Source organism: Chelonia mydas, chromosome 1, assembly GCF_015237465.2.
Source record: "Chelonia mydas isolate rCheMyd1 chromosome 1, rCheMyd1.pri.v2, whole genome shotgun sequence".
NCBI lineage: Eukaryota > Metazoa > Chordata > Testudines > Cheloniidae > Chelonia > Chelonia mydas.
The window spans coordinates 325,443,341-325,462,425 of NC_057849.1; the positions used below are offsets into that span (position 1 = coordinate 325,443,341).

Consider the following 19,085-nt stretch of genomic DNA (forward strand, 5'->3'; position numbering starts at 1 on the left):
AAACCCTGAAACAAAAATTTAGCAACATCAATTTGAAAACATTAAAAGCCCAGGCCACTCTCCTGAGCTCCACTCCAATCAGGGCCAAATTAACCCATCACTGAGCCCTAGGCAAATATATAATTCTGGGCCCCTCTACTGACCAGCTAAACTACAGGCTCCCATGGTATGGGATGCTTGTATATTAATCCTTTCCTAGTAAGCGTTACTGCGTTAGCCATTGTTAACCCAAGCACCTCCGACTCGTACTGCGCTGGTGTTGCTTAGTTAACCCTCTCCTATCCAGGTCAGTCAGGCCTAATAGGTTGCTGTAGACACCAACCTATTAACCCTCATGCACACCTCCCCAGGGCTCCCCCAACTCCTTCTCCCATCTGGGCACACACTGCAGCTCCTCATACTTGTAACGGGTCTCAAGGCCATTGGTGAGCCAGTCCTGCAGGCCTAGCAGAGAGGACCTGGGCTGCTGGAAGTAGGGTAAGGCCAGGCAGGCACCGGCGTGCGGGGAGAGCAGCCCTGGTGCAGGAGCTAGCACCACAGCAGTGGCGTGAAGGAGCAGCACTGGCTGCCTCACAGCCCATTCAGGTTTGGCCCAGCCACCCCCTCGTCATGACAGAAGTGCGGCCGGACCACACCCTTGCAACACAGACCCCATGAGCCAGGTCTATCATGACAAGCGGGTGGCTGGGCCAAATTTGAGTGAGTGGCATTGTAACCTGGTGCATGGGGTTGCAGTGCTGCTCAGGTTTGGCTCCCATGAATTTGGGCCCTAGGCACATGCCTTGTTTGGCTATCCATTAATCCACCCCAACTACAATGTCAATTTAAGGCTTGAGCCAAAGCCCACGGAAACCAATGGAGACTCCTAGGGTCCATCGACACTGTAGCTGGAGTGGGTTCTAGCAGTTGAGTGTTGCAGCTAGGGCAGCAGGTTGAGCTGTTAAGTCCACATGACCCCCCTGGATCCAACTCAGGTGGCTAGGCCAAGTCTCTGCTAGAACCACAACATCCACATGGAACTCTTTAGTGCACTAGTTTGAGCCCTGTTCGTGCGAGTCTTGTCCACACATGCTGGGAGGCTCATTCCCAGGTGCAGTATAGACATACAGTGGTTTTCAACCTGTGGTCCGCAGACCCTTGGGATCCACAAACGATGTCTAATATTTCCAAAGGGGTCTGCACCTCCATTCTAATTTTTTTAGAGGTCCGCAAATGAAAAAAACGTTGAAAACCTCTGCCCTAGGAGTCTCCATTGATTTCAGTAGGCTTTGGCTCAAGACTTAAATCAATGTGGCAATCAGGGCGGATTAACACAGAGACAATATGGAGATATGTGGATTAACATATATTGAACATGGGGCAAGACAGAGTCACTTTTGTAAGTATTTATGGAGTTTTCTTGCTTAGTAGCTGGCTGGCCAGGATTAGGAATAATAAGTCCATCTCTCTAAGAGTCACAGCCTTTATTATATGAAAATTCTGGCAGTGAAAACAAACAAACAAGGCAATAAAAGGTGAAAAAGAAATATGGGGCCCAATCTTGAGAGCTACTAAAATCAATGGGCTTTGTAGGCGCTCAGAATTATACAGAATTGGGCCCACAGATGCCAGCCTTTTATATTTAAATCTAGGAAGCATTAGCACAAATGCCAAGGAATGAAAACTGCAAAATAAAGAGACCAAGGTTATCTCGGGATTAAAAAACCCAAATGACCCTAAAAATCTGTGGTTACGTGCATGCTCACCTGCTTGTTGTGGGGTCATGGCTTCAACAGACATACTAATCCCTATCATTACAGGCAGCACACGCCACCCTTCCCAAACCTTGCACCTGCAGCCCAGTGATGGCTGCTTTCTATATGCATGTAGAGAGGTGCTCCTTGTGGCCTTCTTCCCATCTCCCCCAATAATCTATCACATTCATGCAGTGGCAAGTGTAATTTAGCCTTTTCATCAAAAAACAGAAATGAAGCATTTTTCGTCAGACAAATTGTTACCAGTTGTAAGGCCCCTGGCGTTAATATACCAGTAGCATTGACCAAAGCGTAGTAAAATTCACCCTATATAGCGATGAGGGGTTTGCAACAGACGAAAAAGGATAACTGCATGCAAAAAATTTAAATTGTGAACCCCAAGATTACTCGCAGAGTGACATACTAATGTTATGTTAATACTATCAGAATATTAAATGAAGTTCCAAATTCTGTGATACAAAGGAATGAAAAAATGCCTGAGAGTAGAGAGTTATGCACCTTCATAAACAGGGGGACTTTTTTTTAAAAAATGACAATGCAGTTTCTATACCACTGATGACCAATTTGTCCACAAGTCTGAATTTGTGTGTTCTATGCCACCTTAAGCAAAAAGGCATTTAAAATATTACACAAAAGTTTAAAGTTACAATGACACCAGTGTTTTACAGCAGAACTTAGGGCCCCTTTTCATGTCACCTAACCCTCCACCCCAACGCCCAGGTAAGATACTTTCCTGTGTTTGAATAAAGACAGCCCCAGTATCTCTAAGGTGAAATCACAGAATAGTGCCCTGACCAATTCCATAAGGCAGAGTCAGACATAATAACATTTACAGAGAGAGGACTAACAAAGTTATGCTTATGGATCATGCTTTCTAACATAAGTAAATGCCAAAATGCAATGAGACAAAAAGTTAGGCCCCAAGCCCAGGCACAGGGGTCTACAAAACAATACGCTGATGGCAGGATTAAAAACCTAATAAGAAATAGCATTACTTTTTTTAAAAAAATCCTTTTAAATATGTTACATATTAATTTTGTACCTTTAATACTGAATAATAAAAGCTTTATGAATACTTCCTGTAACAATGAAAGCAAGTTGCTTCTATGATATTCATAACATCAGATACTAGCATGTGATGGGGTGATATAAGACTGGAAGGGGTTAAGATGGCCAGGCAGGCCAATTAGCTCCACAGACTGCACCTGGAGGAGCAGGGAATTCACTGGGAGCAGGCTCAGCTGGACAGGAACAGGAGTGGCCTGTATAAAGCCCCGAAGCTGGTAACAGAAAGGGGCTGCAGGGAAATAAGATGCAGTCACTTCCTGAGAGGAGGGAGTTGGAAGGCTGGCACACCCAGGGAGTGGGGAAGCTGAGAAGGCTCAGGGAAAAGCAGCAAGGTGGGATAGTGCAGGCCGTGGCTGCTGACCGGGAGCCCCTGAGCCGGAACCTGGAGTAGAGGCTGGACCTCAGTTCCTCTACCAGCCACCAGGGACATAATACAGGCCAGCAGAGGACAATGGGCTGCCTGGGATGGTTTGTCCGAGAAATACTTTGTTATATCCCTCCCAGAAGGGGAAACTACGCAGTGACCTGGCCAGAGGGATGAGTCATGAAGAGAAGGCTGCGGTTCCTGGTGTGAGAGGAGCCACAGGGCAAGACAGGACATGTGAAGACACTGCCAGAGGAGGATGTAACACTTGGTAGAGCTAATCCCCAGGATGGCCAGGAGGAGGCACCACTAGCAGTGAAAGCAGCCCCCTGTCACATAGCATCAGTAGCTAAGCCCAGCATGTAGTGACTGACAAAGTCAACACAAGATTCTAACTCTAAAAAAGAAAGACCTCTACATAATTGAGCAACAGGAGAATGTTAGCTCACACCAGTATAATAGCCTATTAGTATGCCATGTGCTAGAGGCCAACATAATCAGCCACCTGAGCAAATCTGGAACCAAGTTAATAAAGACATTTCTCCCTTTTCTTTCTGTTCTGAACTTGGGAGGGAAATTCCTTTATTATGTGGAACAATAACAAATTAATCTTGGAAAGATGCTCAGGAGAGTTTCAGAGGACAACTGTGTCAGGGAAAATTAGAGAGAAAAATGTTTCACACAGTGCAAGGCACCTAACATATGCACCATCAAGCTAAGGAGATACCTAACCATGAAGGTTACTTTCCTCACCGCTAATGAAAGGGAATATCCCCAAAAGATTTGAAGGGAGGATTGGGGAGAGGCCAAAGAACCAGGTTAAGATTCCATTTGGCAGCTGGCTTCTTGGTAACTACTGCTTTGAGATGCCAGACTGCCTGTAGGAACAGAGAACTGCAAGGAAAGTGGAAATCTACCATTAAAGCCCCAACGAAAACCACTTGCCAGTGGACAGAACAGTACCTGAGGCTCAAGCTGTATCTCTATCAGGCAGTGAACAGAGTGCAAGGAAAGGACTGCAGCTGTTGCCACCAAGTGGAGCACTGGGTGTCTCTTATAAGACCATCATTTAGGGGCCAAATATTAGTGCAAGTACTGCCACTGAATTACAATGCTCAGCAACTACAGGACTGGTGGCTATCCCTTTTCTGGAGACAAAAGGACTAAGGCCTGGATCCACACAGGGACTTCAAGATGTAGGAAGTCCAAAGCCTGAGTTATGCATCTAGATTCCCTATACAATGCAGAGGGAGAGCTGTGGCAAACTGCGCTTCCCCCAGATCAATTCAGTCAAGTTTGAGAGAGACCAGGTGGAATAGAATCCAAATATGTGATCCCAGGCTACAATACAGCAAGCAAATAATCTCACTCTCTGCTGGGTGGTCCGGCAAGGTGTACCAGCTGCAGGCAGACTAACCTTTCTCTTTGTTTAGAGTCTTTCACCACTCCACCATACACACCCTCACATAAAGAAGCTCTTACACTGTGACACCCAGTACCCCATGTTCACCCATTTATATGGTTATGATACATTTTGTACAAAATATATCCCTTGCAAGGTACCTTTTGAAAACCCATAATCTGCTGAACATCATTGTCCTGTTAAGATGTGTATAACTCTGTGTATAAAAATTATGAGATTTTGCTATATGATTGTTATTGAAACATGGTGTAGTTCTGGGTAATGCCCACAGACCCATTTCTCAGAGACAAAGAAACCCTAGCACAAAGTGCTAAAAAGCTATTACTTGCTTAATTGGGCATTCTCCAGTGGGGGAGGGGAGTAGTAGTAAACAAGAAATTTAAAATTCATCTGAAGGACAGTTAGGGACTCATGTATGCAATAGAACTGCCTGCCCCCATGAGCCAGCAAGGATTTTTCTAGCACAAAAGACTTGGAGTATAAGAAGGAGGGTCAAATGTCCCTAGACACACCACTCCTCTCCACCTTATATCTCTCTGATCATCACATCAATGAATACTTGAAGAGCATTGAACTAAAGGAAGTGGTCCCAGGCTGAAATGAAATCCAGCCTGTGAACTGAGAACTGCAGCATCTAGTGGAGTGAGAAGGATGTTTGCTTCAAATCTTATTTAGCGTGGTAAAGTTTAGGAATTTGCTTCTTGTTATTTCTTTTGTAACCAAATTCTGAATTCTATGCCTTACCACTTATAAACACTTAAAAAAATCTATCTTTCTCTAGTTAATAAAAACTTGTTTTATTGCTTTATCTAAACCAGGGTGTACTGGGGAGGGTGCATGCTAGGGTGCCTTTCTCTCTGAGAAATGGATCTGTGGGCATTACCCAGAACTACACCATGTTTCAATGAAAATCATATAGCAAAATCTAAATATATATATATATATTTCTTTATATTATATATATATATTTTACAAACACAGTGAGGTTATACACATTGTAACAGAACAGTGATGTTCAGCATATTATGGTTTTAAAATGACACCTCACAAAGCATATACTTTGTACAAAATATATCAACCATATAAAGGGGTTAACATGGCCAGTGGGTCTCAAACAGGGTTCTGGGGCCCTGCGAACAGGTTTCAGGGGGGCTACCTAGCAGGGCCAGCATTAGACTTGCTGAGGCCCAGGGTAAAAAGCTGAAGCCCATGGCATGGGGCTGAAGCCCAGGGCCCTGAATCCTGCCACCTGGGGCTGAAGCCAAAGCCAGAGAAATGTAGCTTCGTGAGGGCCACTGTGGCATGGGGCCCAAGGCAATTGCCCAAATTGCTACCCCCTAACGCCGGCCCTGGCTTTTATATGCAGGAAAAACAATTATTGTGGCACAGATGGGCCATGGAGTTTTTATAGCATGTTTGGGGGGGCTTCAGAAAGAAAAAGGTTGAGAACCCCTGTCCTAGGCTACGCATGCACCTTGTGACATGTACATACACAGCATATCCAGACATGTCCAACCACGGCTCCTCCAACTGCTGGAAAATGTGAAACACATACTAAAAAGACAAACATTAAAAACAAGAAGGGTAAAGGTGCCTCGCCCCAGGGACACGAGCATCTAAGGGTGCGGCCTCTATGGGTACTCTCTAGACCCCTAACTGAGATAGTCACCTAAGAAAGTGATCCCCAAAAGCCAGCAAGCTAGGCGGGGAGCTGCCAAAGCTAGCCAATAGGAGATACCAATAAGAGCGATGTGTCCTAACCCCCACCCGTCCCATGGACTTAGGCATCCAAGTCCAGGCTGCAGAGAGGCGTCTCTTTCTGCTTTTTCTGAGCACACCTACCAGATCAAGCCTTGCAGGTAAGATTGGTAGGTAAGCACTCTCAGCCCCGAGTTCGTGGATCACATCAGGACTTTGGCAGAAGACAGGCATCCAGACATCTAGAACGGGGCAGCAATGCACATGCTCAGAAGCAGAAAGAGAGGTGCCTAGAGATCTTTTATACCGGAAGTTTAGGTGTCTATGGGGATCGGCAGCAGCTAAGCATGAGTTTTGTGGATCACCGGGGAGCCTAAAACTGGGAGTTAAGCCTAGATCCACAAAAGGTATTGAAGTGCCTAAGTGTCATTAGTATTATCAGAACATGTTTCATAAGTAAACAGGAAGGACAGGTACTTTACATTGGCCATGGCCATTCTAATACAAAGTAGAGTCCAAATTTTTAAAAGTCTATGTGCGTAATAAATGCATACTTACAGATTATTTTGAACAGACACTTTGAAAGTATTTGGATGCTTAAAAAATGAATTGTGGAAGACAAAGTTTATCACAGATTGTTATTCAGGGATTTGATATATATGAATTACTGGCCTGATGGATCCATATGGTTTCTTATGAGAGTTAATCTGTTGCTTACATAGCTTGGAAGGAATTTTAAAGATCTGACCTGATTATTACAATTAATAAATCATTTACAGTGCTGTAAATTTGCACAGTGCTCTACAAACAGAATAAGGAGTGTTCATAGTCTGTAATGGCTCTGTCATGTACTTTATGATGCATCATGCAAATATTTAAGGACTTTTTTAAAAAGCAGATTGACTAGACATGCAGTAGGGATTGTTCAGAGGATTCAGTAAATCCTTCTTTATCAGATCATTGCCACTGCACCTACAATGCTTTCAAGTCCCTTGTGTCCATGTATCTATTGCATACATACAGTACTTTAAGCCTATCTGTTTAACATTTTTATCAAATATCTGAGGAGGGAAAAACCTAAAGCTTCTGTATTTGTACTAGATGATTTGTGAGAAAATAATGTAACTGCTTTCTCCCTTAATAAACATTCTGTTAATATTTCATTTATTCTCCCATTCGTTATTTAAGAGCATGTTTTCATCAAAACCAGGTTTGTTCCTTAAGGAGTTGGAGTAAATTCTGTGTGACATGCTTCTACAGCAGCTTTTTATTATCTTTAGATTTTTACTTGTGACTGTGTTCTGAGTACCATACAGTAATTGCAGTATAATTTGTCGATGTTTAGCACTGCTGAAACAGGAGAACGCAGTGTTGATTTATTGCTGCTGGGAACACACTTGTTTCCTTTACATTTGTTTAGTTACTGATTGTATATAAGATCATTCTTGGTTTTATCTAACCTTAATTCTTGCCCATCTTGTTTCAATTTATGCTTTATTACACAATCATGACTTTCCAATGTGCCTGGAGCTCTGCCCCAGGCCCCGCTCCCACTCCACCCCTTCCCCAAGTCCCCACCGCCTTTTCCCATTCATGCCCCACCCCCACCCCACCTCTTCCTGCTCCATTCCACCCCTTTTCCCAAATGTGCCATGTCCTCACTCCTTCTCCCCACCACCACAGAGCCTCCTGCATGCTGCGGAACAGCTGATCACGGCAGGTGGAAGGCTTGACTAGGCCACCAATGTTCTTAGAATTACAAGTAAGCTCTACAGTTACCCCAGAAATAAAGCCAAAGCAACAATGTAACAAAATTCATAAGTTCATTTCAGTACCTAGAATGAATGCTTTTCTGGTCTCTTGGGGAGAATATTTGCCTTCCTGAGAAGAATATCTACATTTGAAATTAATACTTATGAGTCTAAAGCCAAACTAAGGTTTGACACTTATACATAAACACTACAGAATCATAGGACTAGAAGTAACCTCGAGAGGTCTTCTAGTCCAGTCCCATACACTCATGGCAGACCGCCCCAACAGGTGTTTGTCTAACCTGCTCTTAAAAACTTCCAATGATAGAGATTGCACAACCTCCCTAAGCAATTAATTCCAGTGCTTAACCTGATAGTTAAGAATTTTTTCCCAATGTCCAACCTAACCCTTGCTGCAATTTAAACCCATTGCTTCTTGTCCTATCCTCAGAGATTAAAGAGAACCATTTTCTCCCTCCTCCTTGTAACAACCTTTTATGTATTTGAAAACTAATTTCCCCTCTCAGTCTTCTTCTGTAGACTAAACAAACCCAGTGTTTTCAATCTTCCCTCACAAGTCATGTTTTCTAGACCTTTAATCCTTTTTGTTACTTTCCTCTGGACTGTCTTCAATTTGTCCACATCTTTCCTGAAATATGGCGCCCAGAACTGGCCACAATACTCCAGTTGAGGCCTAATCAGCGGAGTAGAGCGGAAGAATTACTTCTCGTGTTTTGCTTACATTGCCTCTGCTAATACAGCCCAGAACAATGTTTGCTTTTTATTTTTGGCAACAGTGTTACATTGTTGGCTCATATTTACCTTGCCATCAACTACGGACACCCAGATCCCTTTCTGCAGTACTCCTTCCTAGGCAGTCATTTCCTATTTTGTATGTGTGCAACTGATTGTTCCTTCCTAAGAGGGGTACTTTGTATTTGTTCTTATTGAAATTCATTCTATTTACTTCAGATCATTTCTCCAGATCATTCTGAATTTTAATCCCATTCTCCAAAGCACTTGCAACCCCTCCCAGCTTGGTATTGTCCACAAACTTTATAAGTGTACTCTCTATACCATTATCTAAATCATTGATGAAGATACTGAACAGAACTAGACCCAGAACTGATCACTGTGGGACCCCACTCGTTATGCCCTTCCAGCATGACTGTGAACCACTGATAACTACTCCCTGGGAACAGTTTTCCAACCAGTTTTGCACACACCTTACAGTAGCTCCATATGAATTGCATTTCCCTAGTTTATTTATGAGAAGGTCATGCAAGACTGTATCAAAAGCTTTACTAAAGTCAAGATATACCATGTCTACCGCTTCCCCCCTATCCACAGGGCTTGTTACCCTGTTAAAGAAAGCTATCAAGTTGGTTTGACACTATTTGTTCTTGACAAATCCATGTTGACTGTAACTTATCACATTATTATCTTCTACATGATTGCACATTGATTGCTTAATTATTTGTGCCATTATCTTTCTGGGTAGGTTAAGCTGACTGGTCTGTAATTCCCCAGGTTGTCCTCATTTTCCTTTTTAGAGATTGGCACTATATTTACTCTTTTCCAGTCATCTAGAAACTCTTCTGTCTTCCATGACTTTTCAAAGATGATCGCTAATGGCTCAGATAACTTCAGTCAGATCCTTGAGTATTCTAGGCTGTATTTCATCAGGCTCTGGTGACTTAAAGGTATGTAACTTGTCTAAGTAATTTTTAACTTGTTCTATCCCTATTTTAGCCTCTGATCCTATCTCATCTTCACTGGCATTCACTATATTAGACACCCAATTGCTACTAAACTTTTTTGTGAAAACAAACAAAAAGTCATTTAGTACTTCTGCCATTTCCACATGATCTATATTGTACCCATACAGTAACTAACAAAACATTTTGTCTTCTATGTTTACTAATAACTTGGATAAAATCACTTGTTATATTTTGATTACTTTTAAAGTGTGATACAGCATGGGCAGAGGAGAATGGTAGAAGGGAACCTTATTCCCTGGAGAGGGAAGAAAGTTTGCTATACATTAATTAAAGCACCTGAAGCCAATTAGAGCACCTGAAGCCAGTCACATGATAAAACCCTCCTGCTTCACTCAGACAAGTGGAGGAGTTGAAGCAGAGTGGATTGGCATTGGCAGAAAGTGCAGTTTGGAGGGAAGCAGTGGAGAGTTTGGAGAAGTGCTGTGGTGGGCTAAGACCACCAAGACCCTAGGTAAAGGGACACCTGGTTTGTGCAGAGGGAGGGCAGGAAGCCCCACAAGCTGAAGGGCAGGAGAGGGAAGTATCCCAGGTGAAGGAACTGCTAGTTCTAGTGGTTTACTGCTATCCCAAGGGCCCCTGGGCTGGGACCTGGAGTAGAGGCTGGGCCCGGGTTCCTCCCTCTCCACTCCCTTCCTCTTGGACACTAGTGGGGCAGTTAATACCCCAGTTCAGGGGCAAGAAATGGTGCTCTGAACCCCCCCCCCCCCGCCCCCAAGAAGAGAAAGGGTGAGACTCATCATAGTAGTGCCAGCAATTTGCCAGAAAAGTTAGATCTATGTCAAAAACAAAAGTATTGACAATATGCATCAGCTGTGTGTTGCCCCCAGAGAAGCAGCCTAGTGCCGGTGAGATCTAGTTTAGGCAGTTTTCTACTTAAGTTTAGGAATAACATCAAAAGTCCATTCAGAAGCTCTACCTTCCATCTCTGTCTCCAGTCTAACCATGGTCATACTACCTGGTGTGTTCAGCTTTACCATTATGACTCTTATTTTAGGGTTACCATATCTCGGGGGTTTCCCAGAGATTGCTTCTTATTGGAAATTTCCACCCAGATGGAGGTCGCTCCCATACAGCTCTACCCCATCAGCGACACAGAGATACCCACAGTGTAGTAAGTCTATATCTGCCAATATCTTGTGACAAAAATAGTAGATTTTTAATTTGCATAATAATACTCAAATATGCATAAAGTTCTGCCTCATGGCACACAGGTTCCAGCTCCTCTAAAAAATAAATAAATGGAGTAAAAATTAATTAATTCTGTGCCCTCCAGCCCCACATTAATTACCTCTGTTCCTGCCAGCATCCAAATCTTACATAAACTAATTCTATGCCACCAGAATCTCACACGAACTAACGCTGCATCCCTTGCAACAGCCCCACATGAACTATCTCTGAGCACCCTGCTGCCTCTCATTGCTGACATCACTTACACGCTCTCCATACCCACATCTTCCCCTGTCCCCTAGCACACCTCTGTTCTTCCTGCAGCTCTCGAAGTTCTTCTTTTTCTCCTTACAGGCCAGGTCCAAGGGTTTTTCATCTCTCTTGCCTCTAGGTCTGGGAAGATGAGGTGGAGGGCCTCGGGGGAGGGGAGAGTAGACATCAGACTCAGTGCTAACAAAAAGCAGCAGCTCCCCAGCCAGCTCCAAAACACAGGTTAAGCATTTCACTAGTGCCCCCAGCCCTCTGCATACATAGGGAGAGTGAGGAATAGAAATCTGCTGAGAGAGCAAGCAGCCCTTCACCAGGAAGAGTGATTGGCTGACTTTTCCAGGGGGCAGAATTAAGGGGAAGGGCAGCCAATCAGCAGGGGATTTCTCTGTAAACTGATACCCTAGGAACAGCATTACCACAAGGGTCACAGAATCATAGAATATTAGGGTTGGAAGAGACCTCAGGAGGTCATCTAGTCCAATCCCCTGCTCAAAGCAGGACCAACCCCAACTAAATCATCCCAGCCAGGGCTGTGTCAAGCCGGGCCTTAAAACCTCTATGGATGGAGATTCCACCACCTCTCTAGGTCAGTCTCAAACCATCCCTTGACCTCCTTATTGGCCAAGGAGAAGAGATGGTCTTCGCAGCATGCAGTGCAGCTTAGCAAACCTCTATGTTTGTGAGACAAAAAACTAAATTAATAAATGATATGCTGCACCAATGAACTAAAGCAAAACACCCAACTCCAAAAAGAAAGCACAGATGTGATGACTTTGAATTAGGTACATAAGCATAGACTCATAGAGCCATAGGGTTAGAAGGGACCTCAACGGTCTTCTAGTCTAACCCCCTGCCAAGATGCAGGATTTGTTGTGTCTAAACCATCCAAGACAGATGGCTATCCAGCCTCCTTTAGAAAACCTCCAGTGAAGGAGATTCCACCACTTCCCTAGGCAGTTTGTTCCATTGTCCTACTGTTCTTACGTTTAGGAAATTTTCCCTGAGATTTAATCTAAATCTGCTATGCTGTAGTTTGAACCCATTGCCCATTGTCCTGCTCTCTGTGGAAGAAAGAACAATTTTTCTCAAGCTTTCATGTGGAAGCCATTTAAGTATTTGAAGACCCCTATCATGTCTCTCCTTAATCTCCTGTTTTCCAAGTGAAACATACCCACTTCCTTCAGCCTTTGCTCATATGGCTTGCATTCCATCTCTTTGATCATTTTTGTTGCTTGCTTCTGGATCCTTTTCAGTTCCTCTGCATCCTTTCTCTACAGCAGTGACCAAAACTGGACACAGCACTCCAGCTGAGGTGTAACCAGCACTGAGTGGTATTATCACCTCCCATGTTATGCCTCTGTTAATGCAACCTAAAATTTATTTGCTTTTTTTGCAACAACCACCACCTTGAAAATGCTGTGATTGAATGTAATGAAAAATAATATTAGAGAACAAAGATGTCAAGTGCTTTGGGCGAGTGGGATATTTAAAACTGGAATCATACAAGGTAAATATAATCACCATTGTTTTTGCTAACTGATGAAAATAATTAAAATATTACTTAAGCTAATCATCATTTCATTGATGTATAAACTTCTTCTTTTGCAGGATCTTGGTGCTTAATTACGGGAGAAGAACCAAAACAATTCTGGCCTGAAAAGAATAAAGATCTGGAAAATTTGAAGAAACTTTTGTCAAGATCTCTGCACTAACAGAACAGGATTAGTGGTTTATATGAATAATAAGAGTTATGTCACCTAGGATTAAAAATTACAAGGTAAAATTTATAAGCTAGCATGAATGGGTTTAGGTAGAAATTTCTCCTATAAGCATGTTTGTCAGGGTTCCTTCCCCACTCTGAACTCTAGGGTACAGATGTGGGGACCCGCATGAAAGACCCCCTAAGCTTATTCTTACCAGCTTAGGTTAAAAACTTCCCCAAGGTACAAACTTTGCCTTGACCTTGAACAGTAGGCTGCCACCACCAAGCGTGTTAAACAATAAACAGGGAAAGAGCCCACTTGGAGACGTCTTTCCCCAAAATATCCCCCCAAGCCCTGTACCCCCTTTCCTGGGGAAGGCTTGATAATAATCCTCACCAATTTGTACAAGTGAACACAGACCCAAACACTTGGCTCTTAAGAACAATGAGAAAATCAATCAGGTTCTTAAAAATCATTTTAATTAAAGAAAAGGTAAAAATCACCTCTTTAAAATGAAGATGGAAAATACTTTACAGGGTATTCAGATTCAAAACATAGAGGATCCCCCTCTGGGCAAAACCTTAAAGTTACAGAAAACAGGAATAAACCTCCCTCTTAACACAGGGAAAATTCACATGAAACAAAAGATAAACTAATCCGCCTTGCCTGGCTTACCTATACTGGTTGCAATATTGGAGACTTGGATTAGAATGGGTTGGAGAAGATGGATTTCTGTCTGGCCTCTCTCAGTCCCAAGAGAGAACAACCATGTAAACAAAGAGCATGAACAAAAGCCTTTCCCCCCTCAAGATCTGAAAGTATCTTGTTCCCTTATTGGTCCTTTGGGTCAGGTGCCAGCCAGGTTAGCTGAGCTTCTTAACCCTTTACAGGTAACAGGATGTTGCCTCTGACCAGGAAGGATTTTATAGCACTGTATACAGAAAGGTGGTTACCCTTCCCTTTATAGAGTTATGTCACCTAGGATGAAGAATTACAAAGTAAAATTTATAAGCTAGCATGAATGGGTTTAGGTAGAAATTTCTCCAATAAGCATATTATTGCATAATTTGTACATTAAGGGAGTTTTACACCTTCTTTTTGAAGTTTTGGTATTAGCTGCTGCTGATAGATGCAAAATGCCAAACCAGATGCACCATTGGTCTGATGCAGTATGGCAGGGTTGTAACTTGGAGCTGTAAACATGTATCAGATGGTCATTGCAACCATCCTGCCCATCCGTACTGCTAAATGGGAAGGAAGTCCTACATAAGGGATTAGAGGGGGGTCTGGTATGGAAGAGATTTAAAACCACTGCAGTAAGGAAACTCCCTTTTTTACTATCTATCTAGACTATCCGCAACTCCCTCTCAACCATATCATGATTAATTGTCTAATTTACCGTAGGCATCACAGAATAAGCAGGTCTTAAGAAGGAATTTCAATGGAGAGAAGGTAGTTGCAGTGGCCTTGCAGACCAGCTTCAGAAGCACATTCCACGTGTAAGCAACAGGGTGGAAGTAAGCACAAAGTCAGTTGTTGGAGAAGGGTGACATCACTGGCAGAGTGAAGCAGGTGGGTGGGCAAATCAGAAGATAGCAACTGGCAGCTTTGTGTATACTGAAAATAGCAATTTTCCATCTTATGGCTTTCACATTCACAAATTTGTTAGGCATCCTGTGGAAGATGATACATTCAGGAGTATCCAACACATTCATATGTGTTATAAACTGCATTTTTTTAAATCATGAAAAGGCATATAAACTCATGTTTCTGAATTTCCCCCCCAGTTTTTACTTTGTGCATTTATAGCCCTTTGGGTATGATCACTTACTCAGCTTCTTTGTACAGTCAATTTCTTCTTTTGTTTCTGTGGGTCTCTTAGAGTCTGCATCCAGTGAAGTCAATGGCAACACTTCCTTTGATAGCCACGAATGCAGAATTAAGTTCTTGCAGAGAAAAAAATAACTCTTACAAAGAAATAGGAAACTGTGATTGTGAACACCACAAACATTGGCAGGGGGCTCATCAGCTGTTGACTTTTTTTAATTCAGTTTTTGAAATGGATTAGATTTTGGATTGATGGTGTTTCTTTAAACAAAACTGGCAAATTAGATCACCAGTTGTGGAAGACAGAAGCAGAAAACATCTAAAATATTTATAATGTTTATATTTAAGAAGCAACAAAATATTATGTATAATTTGTAAGCAGTGAATGAATGTATTAATATAAATCATTCAGTTTTTTGCAACAACTTTAAAATACTAGGTTTAAAATAAGGCATATATTCTACTGGCTAAAATTTACATCAGCAAAGATCTTTATTATATTGTGCTATCAATCTACCTGTAGAAACCATTGAATGACACCACATATTTGACTACATATATTCAGTGATCCTTTTAATGATTACATAATCTTTTCATCAAACTGTTTTAATGCAACTACACCGTCATGTTAATTGAAATGTTTTGCTGTTGCTTTCCTCTGCAGAGCAAATTAGTTTTTGTAACATCTTATTACAACATCTGTTCAGCAGAGTAAGATCCAACACAGTTCTGAGATCAATTCCTGTGGCAGAAAATGGAAAATATTGTTAAATTAATGTAACTGTGATAAAGTGCTGTGATCTGCACTTCACAATCACAATTTCCTGACATGTCCCAAATTCCTGAATTTTTATAGTTCCATGGCCAAGAAACAATGTCATTCAATAGCAAGGGAATTCATATAGGGTGAAATTCATATCCGTAGAGAACCCACGCCCAGATTAAGGATTTAAGTGTAGTTTAAATTGTATGATGTCCTTGACACAGGCACTCTGCAAAAGAATGAATTTCACCCACAACCTTTTAATGCACTTAGACTCCTGACTTGATGAGCCCCTGAGAAACTGCGTATTGTCTATATCTCTGTGACACATAATGATAAAGCAATCGTTTCATAATGAAATCATTCAAAAAACAAGGGAAAATTATGGTGCATAGGCAGTCTGATCAGCAACACTTGAGCGATCCAGTACAGAATTTCAATATATATAGTGACTCTGCTAGGGGAGGTCAGTGATATATTAAGAAATCAATGTAGCCCTACATTCTACTATATTTTTAAACATGGACAGTATCAAAAGTGAAACTGACCTAGGGTGAGATCCTGGCCTCACTGAAGTCTATGGCAAAATACCCCAAACATACCCATGATTAGGGCACATATTAAGGGCTTAAGTGGTACCAAGGGCTAATGTGTCCCATTTAACTGGCATGAATTTCATCCAGAGTGCATCATTTCTTGGTGTATATATATTAGGCCCCATTACACTGAAACGTTTATTTGAACATGCATTGGTACAAGTGTCCAAACAACTGCACTGTGGACCAAATGCTGCTTTCCATTATTTCATTGTAAATTTAGAGTAACTCCACTGACTTCACAAGATTACTCTGAATTTGTAACAGAGTAGAACTTAGTTGTGTGGATTTGTCTAGCTGTTCAAATATTTTCTCTCTCATATTTACAACAATAACAAAAATGTACAGTAACTAAATTTCCTTTCTTTTGTATGCATAATCTTTCAAAGTTTAGGGTTCCTACAATACCTATAACTTTGCCACAGTGCATATACAGGAATATCTTAAGAACACAAACATACATGTCTTGTTTTCCCAACCTCCCACTGATTTTAATGGGAGTTTCATGATGAGTGCTTGGTCAAATACATGTTGTTTTAGATACATCCTCATTTGCTTGTGTATTAAAAATGTTGATATTAAGTCAGCTATTTTTCATATACAATTATGACTGAGAAATTAATTCAGGGTAAGTGGCTAATATAATTGCAATTGGTTTGCAATGGCCTCAAGCTCATCATTCCGTACATATAGTACAAATGTGACCAAAGTGATCACCAGACAAAGATGTCCAGTGTAAAACCAATTAGTCATCTCCCCAAGTCATCAGACCTACACTAGTTTTCTGAAGAATTGCATATTTAGTGCACTGTGTTAGAATACGACAATATAGAAAAAGAAAGCCAAGAAACAATCTCACTGAATGAATATATATGGTCGAACATTCTCCCAGGCTGTGAGAAACAGCTCATGAAAAGATGTATTATCCTTTTCTGGAAACTGGCTGTTAGTTTGCCCCAAAGCTAAATGTTAATTTAAAGTAACAGATTTGCCAGTTTAATGTAAGATTATAATGGCTTCTTACAAGTCAAGATTCAGGCTGTATGTGGTGCTATTTTGTGTAATAAGAGCACACGAAGTTTTTTTTTTTTTTTATAAGTAAGCAAAAGCTCTTTTGACAAAGTTTCTGAGGCATTGTTTTAGTGAGGAAAATCATAAAATGAGTCATTTTTACTCAGATATTTTAAAATCTGCATCTGCAACTGATATTTCCCAGTATGTACCATGACAGGTAGATAAGGCATCGTTCTTTCATCCTGATCATGAGTCATATAACAGGGGTGACACTGAAAGAGTAATAGTGAAAAAGTTTTATGGTTTTCTTCCCTAGCAAGTCCAGAAACTGAACAAAGATTAACTTTCCCGGGGAGAGCACCATTCATCATTTGCAGCTTTGACTCCTCTATTCATACAGTTCATTTGTTTTTCACAAGAAGCAAAATGCTCGTGTTCTGTAGCTGAATCAAGCTTTTATCACTTTTGAGAGTTTAGCAGCATATGTATTAATCATTGCATTCTCTTCATTTTTAAAAGAGAATATGTAATACAGAAGAAGACAACACCTTTAATTCTCCAGGAAAGAGCAACACAGCTCAGCTCCACAACATTAACTTTGACAAATATTCATGAATCCTTAACTCACTGGGTCCATAAAGAAAATATTTCCTATTTCAATGAAATCATTTTCACCACAATTTCTCATTACTCTCTTCCCAATAGTTTCATATTTTAAACATAACAGGATTCCTTGCTTGCATTTTCCACACCATTTTACTTGTGTGTTTTCCTAGAACAGCTGTGCCCAATTTTATATTCCATGCAAACATTTTCTTCACACTTTCTCCAAATTAATGTTTTGTCAGTACTGGGCATGGGGGAAGAGTGAAAAGATATTGTGCAGTATTTAAATATAGAGACTGCAATTTTCAAAGGCAATTACTGAAGTTAGGGTTCCTACTCTCATTGACTTTCATGGGAACAGCAATCCTTACACCCCTAGGGACCTCTGAAAATCCCAAGTATAAATCTTTACGTCCAAAGCACTCTACTACATCAGTGCCACTTAAAAATCTTATCTTAATAACCTTGTATGATAATCAGAACTCTTGTAGTTGTAAAATATTTCATGAAATAATACAAAACCATGTGCAACTAATACCACTAGTGTTCTCAAGTTGGGGTCTAGGATTTAAGCCTCTTGGGTTCTGGTCCTAGCTAGGGTATTGATTTGCTGCCTCACATTTAATTTCTCTGTCCCTCAATTCACCCATCTGTAAAAGGAATATCAAAATCACTATTATAATAATTCCTTACCTCACAGACTTTAGTTAATTATTTGCAAGGGTCTTTGAGAGCCTCAAAAAAAAAGTACCACATGAATCCAAGTTATTATTTTATATTTAGCCCAAATATTTGACCTGGACTATTGTCACATGTCTTCTTTCAGGAACTCTTTTGTCCTTCATGATAACCCTTCATCCCCCTCTTCCCTTACAACAATATATTTTCTTCCATAAACATCTTCATGGTCCTCTGCAGCCAATCATGTGACTAAAAAGTACTGGAAAAGCAAGGCAGAACATAGCTTTCTCCCCATAAACCACTGTATCCCGTCTGCATTATCACTATCTAAGAAAGCCATTGCTCCAGACCCAAGCCTGACTCATAGCACTATTTCCAAGTGTGAAAATCTGTAAGATTGAATATACCCTGTATAAAAGGAAGAGAACTGGAGCTCCCAACGGACACCCTCTGGCAGGGAGAACCCTAGTCCCAATGCAAGAATAACTGAGTTGTTACAGGTTTCAGAGTAGCAGCCATGTTAGTCTGTATTTGCAAAAAGATATGTTCAAATAAATTTGTTAGTCTCTAAGGTGGCACAAGTACTCCTTTTCTTTTTGAGTTGTTACAGAAATACAAC

The 19,085-nt window shown here is 41.3% G+C and overlaps 1 protein-coding gene and 1 long non-coding RNA gene across 29 annotated transcripts in view; one reads left to right on the plus strand and one right to left on the minus strand.

The window, feature by feature from the left end:
* MAGI2 (membrane associated guanylate kinase, WW and PDZ domain containing 2) overlaps positions 1-19,085 on the minus strand; it is a 1,127,025-nt gene that overhangs the window by 1,027,284 nt on the left and 80,656 nt on the right. The window lies entirely within an intron of this gene.
* On the plus strand, positions 9,576-13,047 carry LOC122466753. The gene is made up of 3 exons (XR_006292523.1): positions 9,576-9,761; positions 10,834-10,950; positions 12,885-13,047. It is a non-coding gene; the product is annotated as an uncharacterized LOC122466753 (long non-coding RNA).